The following is an 8,614-nucleotide window of genomic DNA, read 5'->3' as shown; positions in this document are numbered from 1 at the left end:
TAAGTAAGTAAGTAAGTAAGTAAGTAAGTAAGTAAGTTTATTTATATAGCACCTTTCACAGAAAAGGATTTCACAAGGTGCTGTCCATCCATTATCAGAAAGAAAAAGCAAAAATTAGGTATATAAATAAAATATCAACATAATATTATTATATTAATATTAACAGATATTAGGTAGACTATTTATTAATGATTAATAAATGACAATAAGGTTCCCTTTGATAGTTGTGGATATGTATAATACAGTGCAATATTATATGTAAAATATGTGTTTCCAATACATCATTGTGTTTACAAGTTAACCTAGTGTGAAATGTTTAGTATAACACTTTAGATGTAATATGTACATGAACAGATTTGACTCACTATTTCACAAAAAAAAAAAACGGACAGTTTTGTCTCTTTCTCGTCCTTAATTAATGCATAATAAACACTTAATAATGATTTATAAAGTGTTTACAGATAAATTAATAACCTATCTATTTAGTATTTATAAGCCATCTACAAGGGGAGCCTTATTGTAAAGTGGTACAGATTTTTCTTAGTAGGTTTATTATGTGATTGTGTCTGTTGCAATATCTTTCATAAACCAATAGATTAAATGAAACTTTTGAAAAAACGATCAATGAATGGACCTCCACAACCGAGTCAGTTCAGTTTAACACGGCCGTCACAGCTAAGCTACGTTGGTCAACATAAATGGTTACAACTCGGTCAAATTTGCAGGCACTGAGCTGAGGTTTGAGATAGTGGTACAAGCTGAGAGTCGTCCTCAACCCATATTCAGAGTGGCAATTTGTGAGGTAAGATGAGATAGTGCAATCGCCGTTGTGTCGAGGCTCTGAGGCATGCTGGTAATCAGGCACTGTAACTCACTTTGAGCAAATGCTAAAAAAACGTAAACCAAACAACAGGGTTGTTTGGAGAAAAAAAAAGATGTTTTATAGCTTCAAAAAGGTGAGCTTCCCTATTTTCCTTCCAGCTGCGCCAACACTTCTAGCCTCTAGTTGTGGCCCTGCGCGTTTCCCCAGCTATTACCTGATGATTTACGATCGAGATAGTGGAGAGTTAGAGGCTTGTTGACATTCCCAGTCTCGCACAACCCTCAAAATCCAAACGCTGACCTCTTTTTCCAAMCTCAAACACTGAAAGTCTCACCGAAGCAAGAGAAGAACTATAAAACAAGAGGGAAAGCTCAAAAAAGTGACAGCTTTGATCCAGAAAAAAAAAAGAAACTTGTAAAAGTGTGTCAACTGGAAGTCTGCGCGTCATAAACAAGGGCAAAACCATATTATCTTGTAAACCGTCAAGCATGCAAGTCTATGACCTAAAAAAACAAATCCAATTTGGGGATTATTTTTCCCCCCTTTAAAAGTCGAGACACCATGGGACATATCAACAAAGCTTTTAAAAAGGGAAAACAAAAGTTTATGTCTGCAAGCCAAGACATTCAAACCCTTCTATTGTAAAAAGAGACACTATTTTATGGCAGTTCTGACAGGAAAACAGGCAGTTTGGATGCAAAGAACAGCCAACAAACCTTTCCAACTTCCAGCCACTGGAAAAACCAAGTCCACATTCCTTCACTTCCAACGTTTTTCATATCAAGACATATTTGACAACAGATTCTACCAAATCATTGTTTATTAAACAAAAACGAAGTCAACAGTTAAAAAATATCATCTTGCACCAGGAGAACTTTTCAGCCCCTCCAAATAAAAACTCATTCTGTGATTGGACAGACGTTTGTGCCCATTGTTTGTGCTGAAAGTGCTTGGACACTGCATTTTACTTCAACCACTTGCTTAAAAAATAAATAAAAATTTATATATATATATATACTCGCAGAAGCTGATTTTTGTACTTAAAAGCAGACACATAAAGATAGTCAAACAGCCAATAACTCATGAATAGAGATTTAAAAAAAGACGTGCATGGAGGAATCCATCTGCAGAAAAGTGTGGCGCTTTAACCAGGACAGATTTGTGGATGAATAACAGCAGATCAGGGTTTTGATTTTCTTCTTTCCAGAGTGTAGACTCCAGCAGGAAGAAACCCAGTGCAGTGAGGTCTCCCACAGCGGAGGGGTTTCCCAGGAGCTCGGCTCGGTGTGTCTAGGCCTATGAATGGTGTGTGTGAAAACGAATGCTGGACAACCACGTGACTGTGCGCCATCTGCTTGGCTTCAGATGGAGTATGTGGAGGCCTTTAGAAGAAGCTTACAGCTAAACACGTGAGAAATAGCAGAAGCTAACACTAACAGCTAATCACTAACTGCTGCCTGCATCACACATCTTCATCTCCTTCTAGCTGAAGACTGGTGAGACAGACACAAACCTGCTGAAGTCAGATTGTTAGTTAGCTGTTTACAGACTTTGTCAAAAAGCTAATTTGTTAAACAAAAAAATTGTTCTGTTGTTAGCTGTTAGCGGAACCATACCCACCACATCRTTTGACTCTAGAGTACTTCATGTCCATGTTCCCTTTATAGAGAAGAAACCTTCTAAAAAAACCATGCTTGTTTCTTCTTTTTCTAACTGTGCTGTCATGAACTTCAATCTTTAACCTGCCAACCTGAGGCCTATAGAGTTTGAGCTGGGGCAGCTGTGGCAGAGTAGTTAGGGGAGTCGTCCTGGAACCGGAAGGTCGCCGGTTTGATCCCCCGTCCAGCCGTCTCAGTTGTTGTGTCCTTGGGCAAGACACTTCGCCCCTAATGTCTCTGATGTGTGTCCCATCAGTGTATGAATGTGATTGGCACTGATTARTCTCTATAGGGACTGTATATGTTAGTGCTGTGTGAATGGGTAAATGAGGGCACACACTGTAGTGTGAAGAGCTTTGAGTGTCCTGGACGGATAGAAAAGCGCTGTGTAAGAACAGTCCATTTACCATTTGAGCTGGACAACTGGGATGTCCACTTCTGGGARGATTGACAGCTGTCTTAAATGTTTTCCACTTGTGAATAAACTTGTGCACCATGATGGACTCTAAATAGCTTGGAAATGACCTTTAACCCTTCTCAAATCGATGTGAATCAATAGAGTCTTCATTACGATAAATATCTTTCCACTTTTTGTTTCCTTGAGGTTAGATTAGGAGGTGGTAAGGACTAGATCTTTATTTTAATTATATCCTGATACATAAAACTCTAGAACTGAGAGGGTAGACTTTTTTCCCCATGGTTGTATGCTCACTCTGAGAGGGTTTATCTGTTTAGAAACCACAAAAATGTTCCAGCTCTACTGACATAACTTCGCAGTCAACATGAGTGCCTGGGCAATGCTTTGTCTCCAGGCAAAACAGCCAGTGCAGCTAGCAAATAAAAGCCTTTTATAGGGTATAAATTATGTTAAGACTATTAAACTTTATGTTCTTCTTCAGTTACAATGCTCTAAACTCAGCTAACAGGAAACACCGAGAGGCATATGATAGTCTACTCACTCAGTAAAATAAAAAGCATGATATCTTATCTGGACTTACATGTCTAGCATATTCTTTATCTTCAGATGCTATTTTTGAAAAAAAAAAAAAAACAAGTCCAACCTCAGCCTCGGAGAGATCTGCAGAATTTGGTCTGTTTTTGGAGTTCCCACATGCAGTCTGTCAGGGAAGATAAATGCAGAGCAGGACGGGGGGGAGGAATGCATTCAAAGCACCCCTAATTGAGCTGGATGGCCCGCAGTCACAGAGGCAAAAGTGTCTCAACAAGCTGGCGAGATCCTGAGATGCGCTTCACATCATTAAACTGGCTTACGGCTCCACAGCGCCGATGAAGACAGCAGAGACAGTGGGAATTATATGGGAACGATGTCTGGAAGCAGCTTCCCCCCACCGTTCCCTCGTCAAAAAATCAAAGTCCTCTTGCTGTCAATGAAGGGGAAATGCTCCCATGCTGAGGCTCGCTGGGACAGCCATTGAACAAGGGAACATTCCTTAGTAATTCTGTTTGACCTGAACCCGACATGCTGACGGAGGGTCACCAAATACGGAGCGCCACATAAGGAGAGTTGGGGGTGAAAAAGGAGGGGGAAAAGTTGGGAAAATCGGATGTGAAGGAGTCAGGAGCGAAATGACAGACAAGAGTTAAAGGGGGTGGAAGAAAATCCAACAGAACATATGAGGTTCTGGGGTGGTCTTAACTTGGGTGTTTGAGTTATGTCGATTCGCAGCCATAAATGAACATGTCATTGAAGTTATTTTCAGAAACCAATGAACTTTAACTATTTTAACCTCAACCCAGAGATATTACTAGTTTGAGAACTGAGCAAAAATAGAATGAACAATTTTTATGTTGGTTTTTAACCCCACTAAACCTGATTTGGTTACATTGATATTAACTCTAAAACATTAAGGATAGCTCACATCTTTTAAAATATTCTTCTGTGAAAACCTTAGAAACACACAAGTTAGTGTTTCACTGGGCAAACAGGGATTCGTGAGGTAGTTCCCTGGTTCAGAGGCTCACTTTTATGTTGTTGGAATTTTGAGAATGTTCAAAACGTGCAACAAAATATGTCTTTAAAAATAGTCTGTGCAAGTGTTTGAATCCAATTCAAATTATTACCACTTGACTTTTTTATTTCAGAGAACTAGAATGTTTTTGTATTTTTGGTGATATGTTTGCCAACTCCAAGCAAATTTTGGCAGGAGTTTGTCCAACTTTGTTATTCGTGGTGTCTTTAACAGTTACAGTACAGACCTGTTGTAAAAATGTTTTGCGACACTAATACTGACCTGTTAAAGTGAGCCCGTTGAACGACTTCTGTTTGGAGAAATGGCATTAAATTCTGAATAAACTGAGCTAACAGCTAATTAAATTGAAACCAAGACTAAAGTGGATCTACATATGTTAAAGTACATAAAAGTATTTGCATGAACCACTATGAGATTTTTAAGACTGCAGTTGCCATTTTAAGAGAGTCATCAAAATAGTTGCTGCATGGTACTGTTTGTCCTGGTAAAGTTACCGTAGGTACCTGTGGCAAAAACATTGGTAAAATGAGTGTTTTTACTTTTAAATTCCATGTTTTCTTTTGTTRAATCCCACTGAATGTGTCTCTATGTTATAGCTGATACAAAAACTATTTTTAGTAACGATTTTAAAACTGTTAATCTATGTATAAATTTCCAGCAATAAACAGAATGCTAGTCGCGTTAGCTCTTCTTGGGTGTTTTTAATCTTAGGTTAGCATCTATGGCAATTAATGATCAGAAACCTGAGATTAATTGGGTTGTTCAGAAACATTTTTGTTTTTTAAATTTTATCAAAAGGACTAATAATTATTTTTAAAATCCTATTACAGCCTTCTGAAGTGTAAATAAACAGCGAGGTACCTAAAGATATAGCCTTCTAGAAGATAGTTTAATTTAGTCTGGCCCTAGCCTTCCTACGCAGTTCCGCTCAATTCTAGTTTCYCTTCACTGCTCCGCCTGGGATTTCTCCCATAGACAAGGATTTCTTCTGGAGAATTTTTGTTCGGGCCTATCAGAGAACAGAACGTCGATTTTCTGTGCAGTGTCTGCTAGTTAKTTTAGCATACGGCAGTGGAGGAAGTGAATGAAGCCAGTCTGTGTTGATAAGGCTTCCAACTTAAAATAAATCTTCTGACAAAGCAGCAGCTCTCATTTACAGTCGTCTCATTCAGCTCGGTACTTTTCTCCTCTCAGTAGGGTTGTTTACGGCGCACGCAATTCCCGGTTAGCTTCTTAGCTTAGCCTCCTTCACAGTGGAGCTGGCACTTGCAGCCAACTGATCCAATCATTTTAAACTTCAGCAGAGGCCACGCCTCCGGCAAGAATCACTTCTCTATAGCCAAGAGTCCCAAGTAGGGGTCTCTGCGGACAAGTGCAGACGAGTGGGCATGTCACAAGCAAAGGCAATTCTAAAGCGACACACCTGATTTGACGGACTTTGTTAAAGGGACACACTTGACTGGACAAGCAAAAAAGTGGTGATACCGTACGGCACCACCTGATTGGACAAGAACAAAAGGGGCATCACTGTACGGCACCACCTGATTGGACAAGAACAAAAGGGGCGTTACTGTAAGGCACCACTTTTTCTGGAGCACCCTACTAGTGTCACATTTCTCCTGGTTAACCTTAGTGTTGGGGTCAGGGTCAGGCTGTAAAGAGATCGAGCAGGATCTAAGGATACCGTCATGTAGGCCTCATAGCCCACAGTGTTTATGCTTTTGACACGCCCACTCTTGTGACACGCCCACTTTGATTCCGCAGATAACCCCTTCTCGAGAGTCCAGACCCTCGTCCGAAGCAAAGTGTTTACTTTTAAATTCCATGTTTTCTTTTGTTGAATTACAGAGGGTCTGGTTTTTACCAGGCTACTAAAAAGACCCTTTTACAATAAACTTGGGTCTTGGTCTCACTCAGGCTAACTTTTAGCTCATKTGCCAAATTAGATCTGTGACAGATCTAAACGATGTGTTTAAAGATTTGAAAATGTACTGCTTTTAAGACCATACGCAACTTATAACAACTTAGTTTTTTTAAGTTCTTTCATTAAATAACAAACATTTCTGGTCTATTGGTGTTTAGCACTTAACTGTACAGGTTTTAYTTTTTGTAATAATTGTCAAATAATGTGGTATTTGTGGTCATGTAATTTATTATTATTTTTTAGTAAAGATCATCTAAAGGTCACTCTTCGGTAATTCTCTTTGAGGTCTCGACTCAATCCTTTAGACTGGTCAAACAAACGTCAGTTTTCACACAAGAACAAGACAGCAGGGGGAAAAATAATAACATGGATAAACGACTGCAATGCAGCGCCATCGGGATGGAAAGAATTACAGTTTTAATTCTATAAAATCAAATCCTCCACTTGCCAATCCTCTTATCCGGTAATCCCCAGGTAGTTTTCAGAGAGCAGCAGGCTCAAACGACCCGACCCTCCAACACATCTGCCCTGGTGACTGGATGATATCACTGCCCTGCTCCAAATAAAGACGTTAAACTGCCTGAACCTTTACTGGACCAAGCCTAAAATTGCTTGTGTTTGTACAATGAATGCCCTATTTTGGATGAGCTTTGTTGGCGTGAGTCACCGGGTTTCAGCAGTGCGCGATAATGCATGAATAAATTACAGATTACTCGTGATCTAAAGTCAGAATCTGGACCATGTTGCTTGATGAAAGCGCTCTGAATAAGCCGAACAATGAACATGCATTAAAAGTCACCAAATTAAAATCCACTTATCAATGTTTCAAACATCAAAAATGATTCAGATTCTCCCACACAGCATCTTCTTTTATATCAWCTTTTCTGGGAATGAACATTTTCTTTTAATTTGCTTCAATCAGATAACTTAACGTTGCTATCTTAACTTCATCAAAAAGCAATCAGGAAATTTGAATATTTCCGAGCTTTATCAGCCAGGAAACAAGTAAAAACTTTGAGAATGATAAATTGGTTGAAGGGCTCTTAAAACTGCTGGAGCAGACCTCAGAAACCACAAACACTGTGTATAACTATCAATTTTAGAGACAGTGAGGTAAAATCTGGTGTGGTAGTAGCTGAGAGTCTTTCACAACATCCACTCTGGATGGTAATGCTGAATGACGTTTTTAAGGTTTGGTAACTATCATTTCTCAACATGTGAAGTTTGTTTAAATGTCAAAGGATGATGGACCTTTAATCTATTCTTGGTTATTATTCATATTACTCCTTTTAAAACTACTTTATCTTAAGTAAAATGCCACAGACTCAATTGAAATGCATGCTCCTTTGGTTGATTGTACTCGTGGATACATTTGTTGCCCTCTACATGGATAAATCAGCATTTCCAAAAATAAAACACCCACTACATGGCAGTTGCTATTTTTTGCTCTTGTGATGGCTCCAAGGGCAAAAAAAAAAAAAAAAAGAAAAAAAACTCATCACATTGGAAAAAACTAAAAAAAATGCCAGTATGGCATTTGTATCTGGCATGTTGACAACACCATCTTGAGACTCCTGATACCTCCCRTACTCTCCCATGCCCTCACTGCTCCACTCCCTTACAGTTCTGTTTTCAGAGATAACAAAGTCGGCCAAAAATATCAACCCGGTGTCCAGAACCCTACGCTGTTGTTCTCGGTGGGTTTGCCCTTGAGCATCCCATCCAGCTGCACGGCGGGGACTCCTGACGGGCTGCAGCACCTCACGCCACGTTTAGAGAGAAAAGTTTTAACACAGGCCATAATCTACATTCCCCACCATTTAACAGGATACACACCCAGTTCAGCAACTGTCATTTCAGTGTGGGATTAGTGGGGAAAGATTGAAAAAAAATAAAAGAATTAAAAAAACTTAATCTGCCTCAGGGAGTCCAAAGAAAACAAAAGGAGCAGAAAAAAGGGAAACATGCATTCCTGCAGACAAAAAAAAATCACTGCAGTGTTGCATTTAACATCACTTCTCTCTGATAATCAATCAGAAATAAAGTACTTTATCCCATGCTGTTGCCACTAGCAACAAGACAAGTGAACCATTTTTTGCTTAATTGAGATCATCTCTAGTTAAGAGAGCAATAAAGGGATGAAAATGATTAGACCTCCCAGCTAAACCTCTCTGTGTTCCTCTACCAGTGAAGAGAGAGAGAGCGAGAGAGAAAAACC

General features: G+C 39.3%; 1 protein-coding gene across 3 annotated transcripts in view; it reads right to left on the bottom strand.

Moving 5' to 3' along the window:
- LOC106522871 (nck-associated protein 5) overlaps positions 1-8,614 on the bottom strand; it is a gene marked incomplete in the record, with an annotated part of 243,923 nt that overhangs the window by 115,198 nt on the left and 120,111 nt on the right.

The sequence above is a fragment of the Austrofundulus limnaeus genome, unplaced genomic scaffold (assembly GCF_001266775.1).
Source record: "Austrofundulus limnaeus strain Quisiro unplaced genomic scaffold, Austrofundulus_limnaeus-1.0 Scaffold138, whole genome shotgun sequence".
NCBI classification, from domain to species: domain Eukaryota; kingdom Metazoa; phylum Chordata; class Actinopteri; order Cyprinodontiformes; family Rivulidae; genus Austrofundulus; species Austrofundulus limnaeus.
Note: the sequence above shows the minus strand (reverse complement) of the source record. Positions and strands in the feature narration are given on the sequence as shown.